The following is a 19,187-nucleotide window of genomic DNA, read 5'->3' on the forward strand; positions in this document are numbered from 1 at the left end:
GTGGTTGAAACGAAGTGGACTTTTTTTTTTTGATGTGATTATTTTCATTTTTAATTGTGTAAACCCTTTGTTTCTTTTGTTTAATTTAATGGGATAGTTTGTGAGCTGTGAGGTGTGCATTTCCCATGCTTGTTACTAACTGGCTACTATGTTAGGCATCCAGTCATTTCAGCCTTTATTCATTACATTTTTTGGCTAACTAACTATATTGAAAACATTCTCTATTTTGTGCAAGCTATCTATTAAGTCAGTTTTTATTTTTACACTGAACAATTACTTTAAAAGAGAGCCTTAAATCTTGATACGTGAATGAGGGGTAGGTTCTATCAGTTTGAACTGACGTCTGCAGATCCTAAGACAGCTTTATAAATAGCCACACATCTGGAGTTTTGTTTAGAGTTTAGTACTGGGCTGTGTGTGTTTGAGGAGGGGTTTCCACTGAAACAGTGAGTGACAAAGTGGGAAGCAAATATTAAAAGGGGGAAATGATGGCAAGAGGGAAAATACACCCATTAAAGGAACTGTTGCAAAATATATCTGCATTTGTGCAACCCTTCAACATGAGCAGTAGAGAAACAAAAGAAAGTAAATGTCAGATGCAATGAACAAACAGTTCAAACTATATTGGAAAAAAAGAAAGACCCAAAAATGAAATTTCCAATCAGAGCTGTAATCAAAGCTCAAGTGGATATTTGTAACGCAGATTAAAGATCAACCTCAATCTTTAAGGGATTGTCTTGTAGATTTGGAAATACTTCGTTTGTTCAGCCGGCTTATCTTTCTGGCTTTCCATGCAGAAGAACAATGTGTCATGGAGAAGAAGCAATTCAGTTAGATTTAAGAAAAATGAATAGTTAATTTAAATAATGTGTCATAAAACCATGCTTGACAAAAGAACAAAATATGTTTGATAAAATGTACCAAATGCGGGTGTACATGCATAATAGCTCACACCTACGATCTGTCTGCTCTGATGAAATTATCACTGGATAAAAATACCTTACTAATTTTGATGTACTGCACAAGGTAAGTAATTGTCAGTTATATTAATTTGCCAGAAGGAAGTTTCACAGCATAGCTAGTTTCTTTATAAAGCATTAAAAATATAATTTCTTATGCTATTTGCTTTCTTTTTGATTATTTGAAAATATATTTAGTTTTTGTAAGCAAGAAACATGGGGCCCTTCAGAGTTCGCCACTGTGAAAAGTGTTATCCGTTTAAAGAACAGAGCAGATGTCAAAGTTGTGAAGCATGCTGTGGGCTACTGTCCAAACTAGTACATCCTTCAACCAGCTTGAATCAAGGGAGCAGCGTGTGATCTATTCAACTTTGGCTAAATATAGAGGCACCATATAATGAATGCACTTACAGTAACAAATGAACACACATATTCTAAATGTAGAATATGTTTAGGGAAGTTTGCTTTTTTTACTGTAGTACATTTTTAGGTGATAAGCAAAAGTTTTTGAAGTATTTAAAGTAATACTGAAACAATCAATATCAGTGCTCATACAGTAGAGATCAGTTCTTATCATATGACACTATAACACCTTAAATTGTGTTGTTTTTATGGAAGATATAATAGTTGTTACTGTGACAGTATTGGAATCCATCTTACAAAATGTAACTAGGATAGCCCAAGAAATCATTTGGCACAGTGGACATTCCATAAATATTTGACATTTTAATTGTATTTATTACAGGTGAATATTTGTTAACAAGTACTGATGGGTGAAACAGTCCAATTTTGCTTGCTGAAAAAGCTGCGAAACCATGAAAAAATTAGCAAAATGACGAAATGTTATCCTAATATATTAAAGGGAAGGATAAAGGACATTGTTGTTAAGCCAGATTTAGCTCTACAATAGTATAAATATTATATGCTACAACTATTCTTAGCATAGTGGAAAAGGTTCCCTTGTTGCCAATTTCTTCCAAACATGCTCTTGGACATACCAGGTGGGAGGGTGGGTCAGGGGAGGGCTCCATTTGGTCGAACCATTTGGTCGAACCATTTGGTCGAACCATTTGGTCGAACCATTTGGTTTATGTGCAAGGCAAGGGGTGCAATGTTTTCTGCTTTTTTTTATTTATTTTTTTCATTGTGCCCTATGGAGTGATAGTTCTCCTCTGAGCTCCCCAATGCAAATCACACCTCTGTGACTATGGGGCATATTGATCAAAAGGTGAAATATACCTCCTGATACATGTGAATCATGGAATTTGACCTCACCTTTTGATAAATAGGCCGATTTGAAAGAGCGAGAAAGAAGACTGGTCATTGGGGTGTCTTTAGATGTCCTGCATCTATTGGAAAGATGTCAACTGCTGACACATGGGGAAGGATACATACAGTATAATGTATTTCTTGACTGTGATGTCTTTGCAATAGTGGAATGCACAGAATGAAATAAAACAGGAGCTCTGCATCAAGTTACAGTTATTAGAATAGAAGAGTACAAGTTAGTGAAGTGTTTTGTGAACTTCAATGCTTGGTGGCCTTGCTTTGTAGTTACTTGTTCACATGTATGATTAAAAACATACAGCTTTCTCAGAGAGCTTATAATTTAACAGGAAAATCAGAAAATTTAAAATGTTAGTTTTATTACATTTCACCTGTTTAAGGAGCACTAATCAAATGCAGATCTATGTAGATACTTTGAGCTTGAAAGGCAAGGAATCTCAGATAGGGGAATGTGTAGGAAAACTGTGATAGGTGTAAGATGGTTTTAGCCATGATACCTGTTAGGACATTGATTTGTTGACCTCACTGATCTGATATATATATATATATATATATATATATATTGTCTACTGAATTTGTTTGTCTGTCTGTCACCCCATCTGTTTATATTGTCATTCCTTCTATCTGTCATCTATCCAGCTCTATATACCGGTAGCTTCCAATCCATCTAGCTAACTATGGCTCAGTCATAACAAAAAAGCATAAAAACAACAGTTGGATAGATAGATTGCACTGAGAAAAATATATATAAGAGGTGAAGATTTATATTTTCTGACATCTGTAATAATGTGGCATCGGAGAGTCAGAGTGATTTAAAGACACTGTCATCGGATTTGATATGAATGCAACACGCTGCCATTTCCCAACATGTTTCAATCACAGACTTATAGCAGTTTATGGCTAAAGCATTATGACCCACATACTCCTGTAACCCAGTGAATCATAAAGGAATATAGTGAATTACATGAATTTAAAGGGAAATTCTGTTCACACCGACACTTACTGGCTACTCCGATATAAGTCTAAGAACAAGACTTATTACAATATTACTAGATATTATTGGTCAGGCTCATGGTAAGTTACGTAAAGAAAAAAAATTCTTAAAGATAAAAATGTGGAGCAGGCACTCCAAATAAAGGCATTCTTCCACTAGGAAGATAAAATAAAGTAGAAAAAGTTTATTACTGTATGTCCATTAATACAGCCTTATGCATTTCGTATTACAATCACTTAGTCATAGGATATATATATATATATATATATATATATATATATATATATATATATATATTTAAAGCATCACTCCTTTGTGTTGCTTTCCACGCCCACACAATAATGCCCTGGGTGTCAGAGAAAGACTACAGGCTAATGAGGCACCTCGGGCCTAGTAGAAGACAAAAGATGGCAACAATGGCCGTTGCTAACGACACTTCGCCAGAAATCTCATCCGTAGGGACGTTGCCAATCCACTAACAGTCGTAAAGTACAATTCGCTCATGAACCAGACTGTCGCTAGAGTTCGTTCGTACCCTATTACCAGGCGACTTTTCGTTCTGGAGAATGGTAGTTCCCTCGCAAATTTTGAACGTTACTTCTTTCGCCTGAGTTTACATTGCCACTTCAGACCAGGCGAACTGAAAAAATTAAGCTACATCTTCCTCAATCTTATGTCAGTGACATCATAAGCTGTATGCCGGAAATGCATTAAAATTGTAAAAAAAACACTGGTGACTTTTCTTTTTTTAAAGCGGGATTGCCTTCAAAAGTCCAAACTATTAAAGATTTATGTGTGATCAATTTTTTGTAAACTAAATTGAGGAGCATGCCAGGGTGGGCTCATGGTGGGCATTAGAGGATCTCTTCTGTCTTTATTATGGCTCATTGGACATGTGTTTGAAAAAGTGACCACTTCAAGCATTTGAACCAACATTACTAATAATGACGTCCATACGACTTTTAGGTACCTGCCCTATTCAATTTAACCTAAGCATAGTGCTAGAAAAAGTTTTGCTGGGCAGAAATTAAGGGTAGCACAAGACACAAGTTCGCATTTTAGTGAATTAGTGTAGTGGTAACGGATTTGCACCTGGCACAAAGTGTGTTGAAGCGGTCACTGGCGAAAATTCGCCCTTTAGTGAATTTGCACCCGTTGTCATATCTACACAGAGCTCTACACCTAATATTTAAACTATAAACTATATTTGCATCAATCAAAAGACATTTTCAAATATCCAATTACCAAATCACATAGCTTGACAGGAAAACCAATCACAATTAGAAACACATATAAGTACAACCTGAGGCCTCACCCATCCATGAGGTGCCATATTGCCACAAAAGTGGCTGTTGCCATATTTGTAAACCAAAATAGTGATTAAGATTAACTTTATTATTCTTATTTAAAGTACTATATCTATTATAAATACATAACACCCTCTTGGCGACCCCCCTGGTGCCAAGGTTGTACATTATTACCGACTTACAGGTCCTGAGCCCCCTTTGCAAGGTGAAAGGGTACTGGGAATTCTTCTCCGGCAGTGCCACCACCCAATGGGATCTGGGAATACACCTGCGTGTGGCCCATTAGGAATAACATGCAACACACACTTTGCTTTTATAAAAAAACAACAACTTTATATAAAGAAAGGGTAAGTAAAAAACGCATTTACATCAATCAAATATAACCCACTCCCATGGGAACCTGTGGCAGTCCATTTCCTGGCCCTCCATGCCAGGCAAAGTCCCGTTCTATTCATTTGTAGATTAAAGTCTTGGTCCCTTATCCCAAATGAGCACACTTGGTCCCAGGCAGCAATAACAGCCCAAAATACCTTTCCCTCCATTTAGGTACTGGCTCCCTAGGGGCAGGCATCTACAAACAGCCTGTGTCATAAACGGAAACCAGCCTGGATACTCTCTTTTTCTACCCTCCCTGGTGCACACCTTACCCTGGGGATTCACACAGATGGGTAGGCTCATCCAAAGCTGGAGCAGGCATTCACAGCGATTATTCCATTTCATGAAGCACATGCAACTTGCTTGATCCTCCAGACATAGCTCCCAGCACTGTCTATAGCGCGAGCACACTGTTGCTGAATCCATAGCTGAACTGTAGCTCCCAGCACTGTATATAGCGCAAGCATTTCCACATTCAGTTTGGAAAATCCAGAGCTTCAGACCCTCCTGATCTAGCTCCCAGGCATGAGGCCTCATGCCTCTACATAGTGGCATCTGAGCTCACTAACTCCTTAGTGAAGTACAGTCAGCAGAAATCCTCCAGCTGTGAGCACATGGCAATCTCCTTTTATAGGATGCAGCAGCGACACCTTGTGGCTGCCTTTGGGATCACAATGTAATTCTCCTACCGCACACCTGTAGTTCACCAATCCTGCAGTTGGTGGTGCGTTCTTTCTGTTGACCAGGCCGGGTCCCTTAGCAACCAATGTGTATAAGAAACGGATCCTTCAGGGTGGGTGTTGGGTGGGTGTTCCCCCCCGAAACATTGATGTTTGGTGGCTGATTAAAAGGGGATATTCCCCGACTGCATTAATCAGTGTGTGTGCGGATCCGTTTCTTATACACATTGGTTACCTTTGGGATCAGCCATGTTGCACCAGTACAAGGGCTCTGCCCCTTAGGAAACCCTGTAGCTCAACCATGAGGCTCCGACTAAAGGGGAAATTAAACCTTAGGGTCCCTACATACACATAAAACTTAGCGGCAGATCTATCAGAGGTCAAGGTGAATTTTCGAAGTTAAAAACTTCGAATTTCAAGCTATTTTTTGTGTACTTCGAGTAGGGAATAGTCTACATTTGAGTCGAATTTGAAAAAAACTTCGAAATTCGAATACCGAAATTTATGATGTACTGTCCGAAGTGCTGTTTTAGCCTATGGGGGAACTCCTAGTACCTATTTGGAGTCAATTGGTGGACTTTGAGAAATTGAAGTTTTTTGGGGGGAAAACTTTGAATCGAATTCGGCCGAATACGGACCTGTTCGATCAAAAACTGACCTATTCGACACATACACATAAAACTTAGCGGCAGATCTATCAGAGGTCAAGGTGAATTTTAGAAGTTAAAAACTTCGAATTTCAAGCTATTTTTTGTGTACTTCGAGTAGGGAATAGTCTACATTTGAGTCGAATTGGGAAAAAACTTCGAAATTCGAATATCAAAATTTATCATGTACTGTCCGAAGTGCTGTTTTAGCCAATGGGAGAACTCCTAGTACCATTTCGAGTCAATTGGTGGACTTTGAGAAATTGAAGTTTTTTGGGGGAAAAACTTTGAATCGAATTCGGCCGAATATGGACCTGTTCGATCAAAAACTGACCTATTCTACACAAAAAATTTTGCCCTAATTTCGGTTGGTCTTTATGAATTCGAATTTCGAAGTTTTTACAATTCGAAATTCGACCCTTGATAAATATGCCCCTTAATATATCAAAGAAAAACATAATACTAGTGGTTTAGTCTCATAGGCAACCTAGTGAGCAAAAAATAATCTATATGGTTTTTAGGTATTGCAGTTGCTTACATATCTATATCTATTATAATAGAACACATACTTAATCAGAAATAGCAAGATACACCATACTTATTGTTTAGTCCCATGGGGAACCTAGTGACCAAAATGAAAATCCGTTTGGTTTCTAGATATAGCAGTTTCTTGGTTCTATCCCCTACTCTTAAATTTGCAGTCACTCTTTGAATGCCTTGTATGGTATTCATATGTTCCTGAGCACGCTTTTTCAGGGTTCTACTGGTTTGTCCTACATATTGGGTGCCCCATTTACGACATGAGATGAGGTAAACTACATAACGGGTGTTGCAATTAATAAATTGATTGATTTTATAATTCTTGCTGGTGAAGTGAGAGGAAAAAGTGTCACTTACTGTTACATATTTACATGTGATACACCTCTAGGCTCCACACCTAAAGGACTCCTTGTGTTCCAACCATGTAGGTTTATTAACACTACTGATTCTACAAAGTGATAGTACATTTCTCAAAGTTTTCGACATTCTGGATACAAACTGACAGCCCTTCTGTAAAATATCTGGGATCTGTTTTAAGTATTGTCAGATTTTTCTTTATGACCTTGACTGTGTCCTGATACTGGGAACTATAGATAAGTACACAAGTGGTTAGATCTAAAGTGGTATTTCAGCTATGTCTCACTTTGGGCATATCTTTTTCAAAAAAGAGGGTATCTCAGGGAGTGTATAGTGTTCTTTTAAAGGCTTTAACCAAAACTGAAATTTTATAGCCATGGAATAGGAGGCAATCTCTTAGATTGCACGATTTTTGAACAAAATCATCATGGTTAGAACACAGGCACCTAAGTCTCAAGAAGCCCACTGGTATATTTTGAGTTACGGTAAGTTATAGTAGGGTTTTACTTCCCTTTATTTCTCTAAATAGACTAAATAGACTGTAATGTTTATATCAATATCTCAATATATGAGATATACATATAAAAAAATATAAGAGCAGGGGAAACATGGTAAGGAATGTGCGAGCCTTTTAACCAAATGTATTTAAAAAAAAAACATTTTGGGAACACCGGTGAAAATTAGAAGGAAGACTGGTTCTTGTGGAGGTATGCTAAGCTTACTTCTCTATACTTTGGGTGGCAACATTACAGCCTGAGGATCAGAAGATGTACAGGTGATATCCTACCCAAATTTGTTAAGGGTAAAGATGTTCCTACCTTGTGTCTGGATACAAAAGCAGACTAGATAATTATGCAACCACACAAATTCTCATTTGGACTTCCATGTGCGTGGGAAAGATGGCTCCTATACGAGTGTTGGAATGATGCTTCAGGGCATCAAACAACTGGATTGTCGGAAAGATGCTTTAATACTTAGGTTAACAAATATGTTTGGTGTATGGAATATTGCTTCATGACAATAAACACAAATGATCTGTCAACAGAATGATTCTACAGGAAATAAACAAATTTAGGTTGGAGGAGGAATGCTGAAAAAGGTAAAAATAAGCTAAGGTTTTAGAATGGAGGAAAATAAACTTTTGATTGACAGGGCTCTTAATATTTTTAAAGTTACCTTTTCATGAAGTACAGATCACGTTTTCTATCTAGATTTGATTTAGGTGTAAGTAACATTTTCTTATATATATTTTACAAGTGATCAACCCCAATACAGCATATACATTTTGCTTATTTATGAGGTAAAGAAATGCCACGTTTAGTAATAGAACAGCAATGTGGCTGTAAAAATAACACAATCATGTCAACAAAAAATGTCATGATATTATCTTAGCATATGCTAGGGAAACCTATAATATTGAAGCCAGTAAATGGATATGCATTATTATATGTTGGAATATTCCAGATACTATAGAAAGCAGAAAATATTGTCATTGCTGAGGAAACAATTTCACAGGGGACCTGTCACCCAGACATAAAAAGCTGTTTAATAAAAGTTATTTTCAAATTAAACATGAAACCCATTTTTTTAATGGAAACATATTTTACCTATTATAACTTTATACCTGCTGTAACTTGTTTAAAAGTCTCAGCTGTCACTCATATAAAATTTATTTTTTTTCATTAGGATTTGGAATTTTTTCTTAGATGGCAGGTCCTCTTAAATAAATAAAAATCTAAAACGGTGAAAGATTATTGGCAAATTACTCACTGTTATAAGAAGTCCCAGTTTATTTTCTCTTAAATCAACCATAGACACTGATAGACAAGAACTGCTATTTACCTCTCAATTTCCAAGACTTCCTGGGTAATTTATTTTAATTTCACTGTTGACGAAATAGTCCGGGTCTAATCAATTAAACTAAATTTTCATGGAATGAAAGAAAACAATACCTAGGGACTTATTGCAATGGTCATAGGAATGGTAATATACAGTAAACGGAAGTAATTCTGCCCTGAAGTCAGAAGCTATTCATTAAAGTATTATATATTGCTTATTATATTTATTCCATATTATTCCACTCAGATGAAAAATGGGTACCGGAAAATGCATATTACAGTTTAAGGCTTATACTATATTATGGGTGAACAGTAATTCAAAATCTGCCTCATTTGTCACTTATAATGACCATCATATTTGGTCTTATATAACAAGCAGAAATTCATTCATTAATCAGGTATCAACATGAAAGCCTGCCTTTTCATTACAGTCCATGAATGTGATTTAGCCTGAGCCACCATTCCATTGGTCTCCCCACTTCGATTGCCTTAGAGGACTCGTTTTCTTTCAGCACTTTTACTAGGTCATTAATCAGGAGAGAGAGGTACTGTACCAACTGTTCAGTCAGCAAGGCGGACTTGATTTATGATAATTTTAAAACCATTTATTTTTACATTTAAATAGAAAAAAAATGTTTGTATAGAGTAGAAATGGCATTGCTACATATCACTTCTGTTTAGTCCCATTACTAACCATATGTCAGTGATTTATTTAATTGTTTATTAATGGCATTAATAGTTGATCTTCCAGTGTAGGGTAGGATTTGCCTTTTATCCAGTTAAATATAGACTCACAAGAATTTATTTAAATGATGCTGTTTTTTTAAAAGGATTCTGTCATGATTTTTATGATGCAGCCATGGCCAGATTTACATAGCGGGAACCCCTAGGCCCACTGCTGTTCATTGGAAATAATTCATGTTATAAAGTATCTCAAAATCTGCACTTGGTATTTTATCTATAGGTGATTATATTACATTTTAATTATTCTCACAATTCAAATTGAATATGCATTATCATGAACTTTGGTTAACAGCTTCTAATAATCAAATTTAATATGAATTAATGAATGCTATTAATATTGATAAACTGCGACATGATTTTATGTGTGAAATTCATGCACTTTATAAATTCATGAATATATGTGTTTTTTTGCATACGTGTAAATAAAAGGCGAATAATTTGTACTAACATATGTGTAACAAATTAATGGAATCAAGTGGCTGTGAGAATAATTAAAATGTAATATAATCACCTATAGATAAAATACAGAGTGCAGATTTGAGATACTTTATAACATTAATTATTTCCAAATTGTTTTATCTCCTGCACCACCCTAATTTATGGGGTTGAGTAAGTCTGTTTATAAATTAGAGAGTGCTGTACCGTTTATAAAAATTCCACTGCTGTTCATTGCCTCCTGTCCCCTCCCCTTTATTCACGCAAATTTTCATAATCGGAACCGGAGCAATGGGGAGTGGTGCACGGGAAATTAAAAAAACTATTGTATCTCCTGTGATTCCCATTGTTTCTGAACCAATGTAGGCATGGTTGGACAGCATAAAATCCTGCTGCCCTAGGCCTGGGCCTTGATGGCCTTTCCACAAATCTGGGCCTGGATATAGTTCTCATTTCTAAATGATACACTGCAAATACTGTAATTCACTCTACCATATAAAATTTCACAACAAGTGTATTTTTTTGTTAGTTGTAATATTAGTGTATAGGCAGCCATCTGAGGCCATTATGTCTGGTTATGTGCTTTCAGAAAGAACCAGCACTTCATGATGGAACTGCTTTCAGATAAGTTATGGAAGCTATTGTCTTTCCAACTCAATGTAACTGAAGAAGTCACAGTAGGACTCAGGATTTTTACTATTGAGGGTTATTCTCATATCAACCAGGATGCTGTTATCTTGTGTCAGGGAGATGTTTTCTTAGAATTGTGAATAGAGGTGGGTTACATCACTCCAACTTGTAGTACAGCAGTAAAGAGTGACTGAAGTTTATCAGAGCACAAGTCATATGACTGAGGGCACCTGGGAAACTGACAATATGTCTAGCCCCATGTCAGATTTTAAAATTAAATATAGAAAAATCTGTTTGCTCTTTTGAAAAATGGATTTCAGTGCAGGATTCTTCTTGGGCAGCACTATTATTTTCCCGTGATAGTATCCCTTTAAAGGGCACCAATCATAACAAATAATAAATAATTTCCTAAGTAAAAACACTATGTGAAAGTTCAAGAAATCAGATTTTTAAAACAGTTAGAATTGTTTGTATAATGTAAATCATCAGCTCACTATATCTTCTGTGAGATCCCCCTATCTCCACTGCAGTTCTAGCTGAGGCAGGCATCTTGGATTTCACTGGCTCCTCCTACCTATATCTTCCCAGCCACATGCTCAGTTGAAATTCCTTGTGCTTATCAACCCTTCTAAGCTATTTTCAAATCAGCCAAACCTCTGTGTTAGCTGCTGTTCAGTAGTGCTGCCACCTGCTGGAAGTTAGTGTGTGCCCGTCATTTGCATAATAACATCACCAGCAGGGGACAAGATAGGGAAATCTCGTGATACTTTTAGTGGAGGAGTTTACTAAAACAAGGCATTCTGGGTAGAATACTAAAAGCAGTGTTACAATCTGAGCATGCTCCTGAAATTTGCATATTATAGTCTCAGTATGGCCCTCTCAGTGAAAGAACCCATTTGACAAAGTAAGGGATTTTTTAAAACCTGCAGTTTTTTTCAAAAAACTATATATGTAGTTTGATTAAACGTGTTTATGTTGTACTGGTCAGATTGTTAATATATGTTTGATTTTGGCTGTGATAGGTGCCCTTTAAGAAAGAACATCACTTGAGAAAAAGCAAGATAAACATTAATAAATAGAGGTATAGCATATATTTTTTGAATGTGTTATTACCTGCATAAGCTGATCCCACCACTTCTTCTGAAATAATTGTCTTCTGTTTCTTTATCCCATAGACTGGTCTTCTGATCCTAGTCCACTGTTCCTAACTTTGATTTGTAGCTTAACGTGACTTTTAGTTGTCAAAATTTAACATGGGATTGAGCTGTAGGTCTTTTACATTGGTTATGGAGTTTCTCATCTAGATGTAATACGAGAATGTTCTACAATGTTCACCCAATGCATTATTAGACTTCACCTGTATAAGGCCGCTTAGTAACATACTCTTCATAGCAGAGGTCTGTTTATGGGAAAAGAACCCAGCATGCAGCTGAAAATATAACATTGTATTTATAAATATGATAGCCACCTTGGATTCATCAATATGAAAACACATCATGTTTTGCACAGGGGCTCAGTGGTTATCTATCATGCAGTTTTGTGTTCCGATTTAAGTTCTGACATGGGTACTATCTGCAATTTTGTATTTTATTTGTATTTTCCCCTTCTGTCCATATGGGTTTACCTCCAGTTTCTTCTCAAGTTGGCTCCTTATGAAATTGACTCTTTTACGTGAGGGTTGGCGGGCTTGATGTGAATGTTGAATAATATCTGTAAAGTGTTGAGTAAACATGTTTGGGTTAAAAAGAATATTAATAATAAAATGCAATATCATAAAGCCATGGAAACCACCGATTATGTAAGAATGTTGATTGTTCATTATCATTCTAGTAAGGCAAGATGTATAATGTTTTATACATCACAAAGGCAGATAACTTTATGAAACTGGAATCAAGATGCACCATTTTCTTAGGTATCTGCTGAGACAATGGATTCAATCCATTGACTGAATACTGCTATATTCTGTAACATATCTCATCATCTTTCTGTTTTTATTCCAGTAGGGTACAGTCCATTCTAATTCTTATAGTTGTTAGCTTTCTAAGACACAACCTCTGACCTGTTCTCCATGTCTAGCATCATCAGCAAAATGAAATCATTATTTTACAGGGTTTTTTTTACCTTTGAATTTCTGGTTTTGTGCTGAAGCTAGATACAATGTATTCCAGCCGTGTCTTTCATCTCTACTAGCTTGTAACAGAACTATCAGTTTTACTTCCTTGAACCTCTCTCTCTCTTTGCAACTCATTTTTCTTCCTTGGTGTGAGAAATCATTTTCACTTGGGCAAGCAATTAGAACAGTGGCATACACTGTTCTAATATTTCATGAAATAACTGTAGGATGAAATGCATAGCAGCAGAAATAAAAGCATACACCATATGGGGCTGTCAGTGGCTCTGTCTACTGTCATGGTTTAAAGTACATGTTAGTCTATTTTTAGTTTATAGTGTTGCTCTGCCCTTATCTACAAGTAAAGTAGATTTGTAGATTTCATGCTAAACAAATATTTGCAGCTAGATATTTAATAAACTCATGTGGTCCATTTAATTTTCTGATTCTGCCTTTTTTTTGTTGTTCTCTGTTCCCTTATTAAAGACGGTACCTGGTAACAAGCAGTGACACAAAACTGGGACAAATGTGGGGCATAAATGGCGGCATTTTCTGCTTTCATAAACGTATTATATTTGTTCTGAATTTCTGTTGTTGCCTCTGTGAATAGCCACTATTTCTCTTCGAGTTAATAATTAACTGCTCCCTTAAGCAATTTACAGCTTTTCTAGAATGCTTGTCTGTTGCTCAAAATATATTTTCAGCTTCAAATCTTTCCCACATTGGAATTATTGCAGTATTATTGCATGTTCAGCAGTCTGTGAAGTACTGTAAGACACAAGTTACACAAGACACAAGTTAGGGGCAGATGTATCAAAAAGTGAGATTTAGAGCTCACTCACCCATTTTCTATTTATCCCTGTGGCATTTTTAAAATCGTATATGTAAATCGATGAACGTTAGAGTTCACCATTTGATAAATACACTTTTAAAAAATCCCAAAGGAAAGAATAGAAAGTGGGTTAAGCTTATGTCCTACAAAGTTGTAAAGAGATGTTGACAAGGCCAGTATCCCATGAACAGTTTCCCATGAACAAATCCTGTACAGCAATAATCCCTTGCTGTGCAAAGGACAAAACTCAACTTACTGTTTAATGCAAGTAAGGTGGTGGGTTCTGTTCAAATGAAATGTCTGTCTAAAAATATCTTAAAAATGTAATATCTTTGCATAGGACAACAGGGATGCTACTACAGGCTAAAAAAATATGTACTAAAGTGGGTCACGTAGTAAAGTGTAAAAAACAAGCTAAAAATGCTGTGTTTATGGCCTACATATACTTTTATTCTGCTTTTATGCCACCACTGTCTGTTATGGTAAGGGACTGGTAGGGGGCACTAAGGAGGAATAGGTATGGAAGTTGAAGAGATACCGACACCAGAAATGAAACTCTTTTTTACATCTATCATAATATTGCATTTGAAAGCTAATTATAACTTTGCCATAAAGTATTTGTAAAAGGCTTTTACATCACCTGTCTGATGCCCCATGTTCCTGTATGAGGAGGCTGCCATATTTGTGCAGCAGGAGTCGTTAACCTTAGATACTTTAACTGACAGGCTGAGATGGGACAGTCAGGTTGGCAAAACAGTCAGGTTTAGAAACTTCAACTAACAATAACTTAGATAAACAAACTTCTGAGCAAAAAACTATCAACATGACCTATAGGTAACTTTTAATGTACATTCATATTTTAAAAAGTAGTTTTTTAGTGTCAGTATCACTTTAAGACAAAAGCTGATACTGTGTGGAGAGTAACGGAGTGGGTAAAGAATCTGTAATTGGATGTAGACAGGAGTGAAACAGATCAGGACTGGGGTGAAGACTCTGGGACAGAATGAGACGACGGGGGCGTAGAACCAGGTCAAGAGTGGGATGACGAGGAGGACTGGAAGCAAGATGTCAGACCAGACAGGACTGGAAACAAGGAGTTAGAACTGTAGGAGCACAGAAGCTGGAGCTATAGTCAGGCCATCATGCTCCAATAGTAGCTAAAGCTCAGGCAATGACTTTGAGGAGGGCTGGGCTACTTGTAGGGCAGGGTCAGGCCTGATTGACTGACCACAATCCACCATTAAGGATGCTGGAGTGAATTAGTCAAGCCCAGAACTTGCTAGTTGCTCTCCTGTCACAGTGGTTAGGGCCAGCAACCAGGAAATCTCGGGATCAGACCCCTACAGAGCCTGACAGTTATATACAAATCTTTGCACCTACACAAGCAAGTGCAACTTCTGTTGGCATTCAATGGGTGGCACATTGGAGGTCCACGGGAAGGTCAACTGACCAGGGGTATATCTAGAAAACTCATCTAAAAGTGCTGCACATATCACATTTAATTTGCAAGTAATTTACCTTGCAATCAGTGTAAATTCACATTCCATTTCTTTGATGTGTTCATGACACTTCACATCTAGTAGCCTTAGCCCATGATTGTCCATATACATGCAGAACAAAAAACAAAGTACCGGCACACAGAGGCAAATACAACACCCCCGCAATTTTGTATTGACACAATAAACACTTAGGGCTTATCCCCTGGTTTGCATTTGCTTTTGCGTGCGAGCACCTCGTTTTTTTCTTACACTGGATCTAGGGGAGGGCTGTCTCCCCAGAGGACTGTGCACCAGGCTACATTATTGAGGGAAGGCCCGGGAGTGCGTGCGAACACTGCTTTGCTTTGTCTGTATACATGCGCTTAATATCCTTATTCCTTTTGCTCCAGTCATACTGAGCCTTCCATCAGATGTGCAAATAACTCAAGTCTGCAGAGCACTCTTCTATTGCAGTAGGGATAGATGCAAATACAGTATAATTAATACAAAAATTAACAAAAAAAACCCAAAACTTCAGTTCGCCAACTCCTTCAATTATGGTCTTTATTCCTGGATCCAGGTACAATTTATTTCAAGATAAATAAAAAAAAATCATAATATTTTTTAAGGATTTTTTCATTTTTTTCCTATGTTGAGCAGAACAATAAATATTGTACAATGGAACAGGGTATAATAATGATAAGTACAAGATGTGCAGAAGGTGTTTATATGACTGATTAGGTGGAAATCATTTTAAACAAGAAGAAATCACACTTCAGTATGCAGAGTCAGGTTTACTTTATATTACATTTTATTATTGTAAAATTCTCTGCATATTTCTACAATAATGATACAGTAACAGCTACCATTGGACATTACACTTTTAGAAAATATAAATTACCATTATTGCCTTACAAAGGTTCTACTGATGTTGAGTACATTTTATAGACATCAACTAAATTACAACCTGTCTGTTTTTATTTATATCTTCTTAAAATGGTGCCAATTTCCTTTTCTTCATATAGAATACACATTTCAAGGCCCAGAGTATGCTAAAACAAAGTGGTATTATTTAATTTAATTTACTGTATATATGTAATATGTCCAGCACCTTCCTGTAAACTAAAACCAAAAAAATCAGCACTGTTGCCCAGAGTTACTGTAAAAATATACAACATTATCCAGAAAGGCCAATTAATTAATATTGTGGCCATACACATTCTGTGAGTCGAACACAAATGTAGAATACTGTATATGTCTGATTTATTCTTTGAAAAACACATGGAGAAACTTGAAAATCCTTGCATATAAGCTCATATATCATATGCACATCTTTTACCTAATGCTTTAGCTCAGAACTGGGCATACTACCACTTAATTTAATTCTAATTATGATTTTTTTCAAATCCCTCCAGAAATCATGTAAAAAAAACATGTTATTTCAAAGAAATTGTTGGGGGTTACTGTACATCCGAGGAACTATCTCTTGAAACAGAGTGGTCTGCATTATTGGTCAATATTTGCTTTTAAGTATGACATAACTACCATGAGTATCTAAAATAATTTGACATTTTGTTTTTTTCCATAGAAAGAAATAAAAGCATGCAAAATACCATGCACACCATTACTGTCATGCATTTATAGGGCAGTAGAAGAATTGGGCTTTTGCAGAAAATGGAATAAAAAGCAGTAGCACCAGTTTCTCTTGCCTATAACTTTGTTGTTTTCTGTAGCCAGAAGTATACAAATTCAATTACAATCGAAAGCATATTGAACGTTTTAGGTCATTAAGAAAGACTTAATGAACTTTAGAATGCATGTAAGGATCAGAAGAGGGTTAAACAGCCCCAGTGCAATCAGACAATGAAACATATTACATAAGGGTCAGCTTCTAAATTGATTATAAAGTGAATCAGTCCATGGAACATTTAGTATGTGTAAGTAAGTCATTCTAGAAATGTTAACGACCAGTCCACAGTCATAAAACGGAGAGGTTTCATTCATATTGAATTATACTGGTTGCTCTGATGCTCTGAAGAAGTGACCCACGTGGTTACAAAATGCGGCAACAGCTTTGAAAATGTAGACACTGACCTGTAGCAAATAATCATATTAACAGCTTTTAATAAAGAGATGACGTTTTAATATAAACTGTAAGAAACTGCAGTTGATCCCAGACAGTGAGTACGTTATATATGTTGGACACTGCTTTGCCGAGTGGGAGTGGCCTGGAGCCTGCTGAGGACTCCTGGGAGAGTGAAACGGTGATCTCCTCTATGCGCACATGAGATTTGTAATACCCCTCCCAGTCTCCCCTTTCCAGTGCCTCTTTGATGGTGCTGTTTGTAGCCACACAAATGAACAGTAAGTGCTTCCCACAATGATTATCCAGTGTATACAACTTTCAGGATGAGCGTTCACAGAACCCCAAAGGTAGTATTGCCTAAAGGACCTAAAGGTTGGCAAAACCTTTACCCTCCTACAGACATAAAGGTCATTTTGTCCTGTTACACCCTTTGACCTGACAGCAAATTGTAATGATGTTGTGATGGCTGATAGCAGTGCTGCTTAGATGGAATTTTTTGGCTCCTGCTCAACTGCCCAAAAGTATGAAAACTGCTTTTGTTTGGCCTTGAAACAGACAGAAGCTTTGATGAGAAAAAGACAGCAGCAATTTTTGTACTTCCAGGCAGTTGAGTTCCAAATTCCTCCTAAGCAACACAGCTGGCCGCCATTACAAAAGGGAAACAGGATAAATGTTATACTTTGATCAGGAAATGGTGCAACATTTGTAAAGCAAGTAAATTGGTGATATGTTTAATTCAGTGAAGAGAACCTGGAAATCATTTTTTGTTTTTTACTTTAGAACCCCCTTTAAGGCACAACACTCCAAGTTATGAAGTGTCTATGGCCAGGTCCTAGTAGTCCTGATAATAGATCCCATGCCTGCATTTATATGTATTTAAAAGCTTTTATGCTTTTGTTTACACCAACTCAGGTTTCTTATCTCTTTCATTCTCATAAGCCAGGACATCTCCCAGCAACAGTGTAGTAAATCTTTATGAGCCTTTCAGATAAATTGTAATCCATTCGGTTTTGTCTTGTGGGACGCTGCCTCTAATCCTGGGCCCATATCTAGAATTGCAGCCATTAAACAAGATTGTACTTGTGTAGTATGCCAGAAAGGAAATAGAACCAGTTACATAAGTACCAGAATATTGATTCCATCGCGCAAGCACAAAACATTTCAATGGCTATTTTTCTCAGAAGTAAATGAATAGACTTTTCTGACTAGATCTACACTACTTTACAAAATATAACACAATGTTTTCAGGCAAAAGAAAAAAAAAAGTTTTAGGCACATGCCTAAACATGCTTACATAGAAAATAAAGCAATGAAAATGTTGATTAAAAGTTTCCCAAAATGCATTCATAAGCAAAAGAAAAGTACTTTTATGAAAAAAAACCACTGACTTCTGACAACAGCAAGAAAAGAAATACTCCTGACCCAGATTTTGTGCACTGAGCAGAGCACAGTATGAAGTCCCAAGTGAAAGAGAGACGCTCTTCACACAGCCTTTTAATTGAAACTGGTATGGGTATCTCAATATGCACAAAACAATTTAGGACCAATGTTTAATTTACTGCAAAAAAAATGGCATTAATATTTAACCAGTTTCTGTCATATCCTTCTACTGTGGTTATTTTCCTTTACAGTGCTCTACATGAGGCAATGGAGCATAGCTGAGCTATATATGTATATATTTTGTTGTTATAATTAGTCCATCTACTTTAACTTTTAAATTCTTAAAGGGGAACTATCACGAAATTGAAAATTTAACTTAAGCTTCATCATACTGGAATAAGAAGTTTTCTAAATATAATCAATGACATATTCTGTACTGTTTCTGAAATAATCAAGTTTATCTTCACTATCCCTTTCTCAGCATCTGTTTCTCTTCATTCTTTCTCCA

The 19,187-nt window shown here is 36.5% G+C and overlaps 1 protein-coding gene across 3 annotated transcripts in view; it reads left to right on the forward strand.

Annotated features, from left to right (window-relative positions):
- The window catches only part of edil3.L (EGF like repeats and discoidin domains 3 L homeolog), a 337,031-nt gene that overhangs the window by 133,542 nt on the left and 184,302 nt on the right, over positions 1 to 19,187 (forward strand).

This window comes from Xenopus laevis, chromosome 1L, assembly GCF_017654675.1.
Source record: "Xenopus laevis strain J_2021 chromosome 1L, Xenopus_laevis_v10.1, whole genome shotgun sequence".
NCBI lineage: Eukaryota > Metazoa > Chordata > Amphibia > Anura > Pipidae > Xenopus > Xenopus laevis.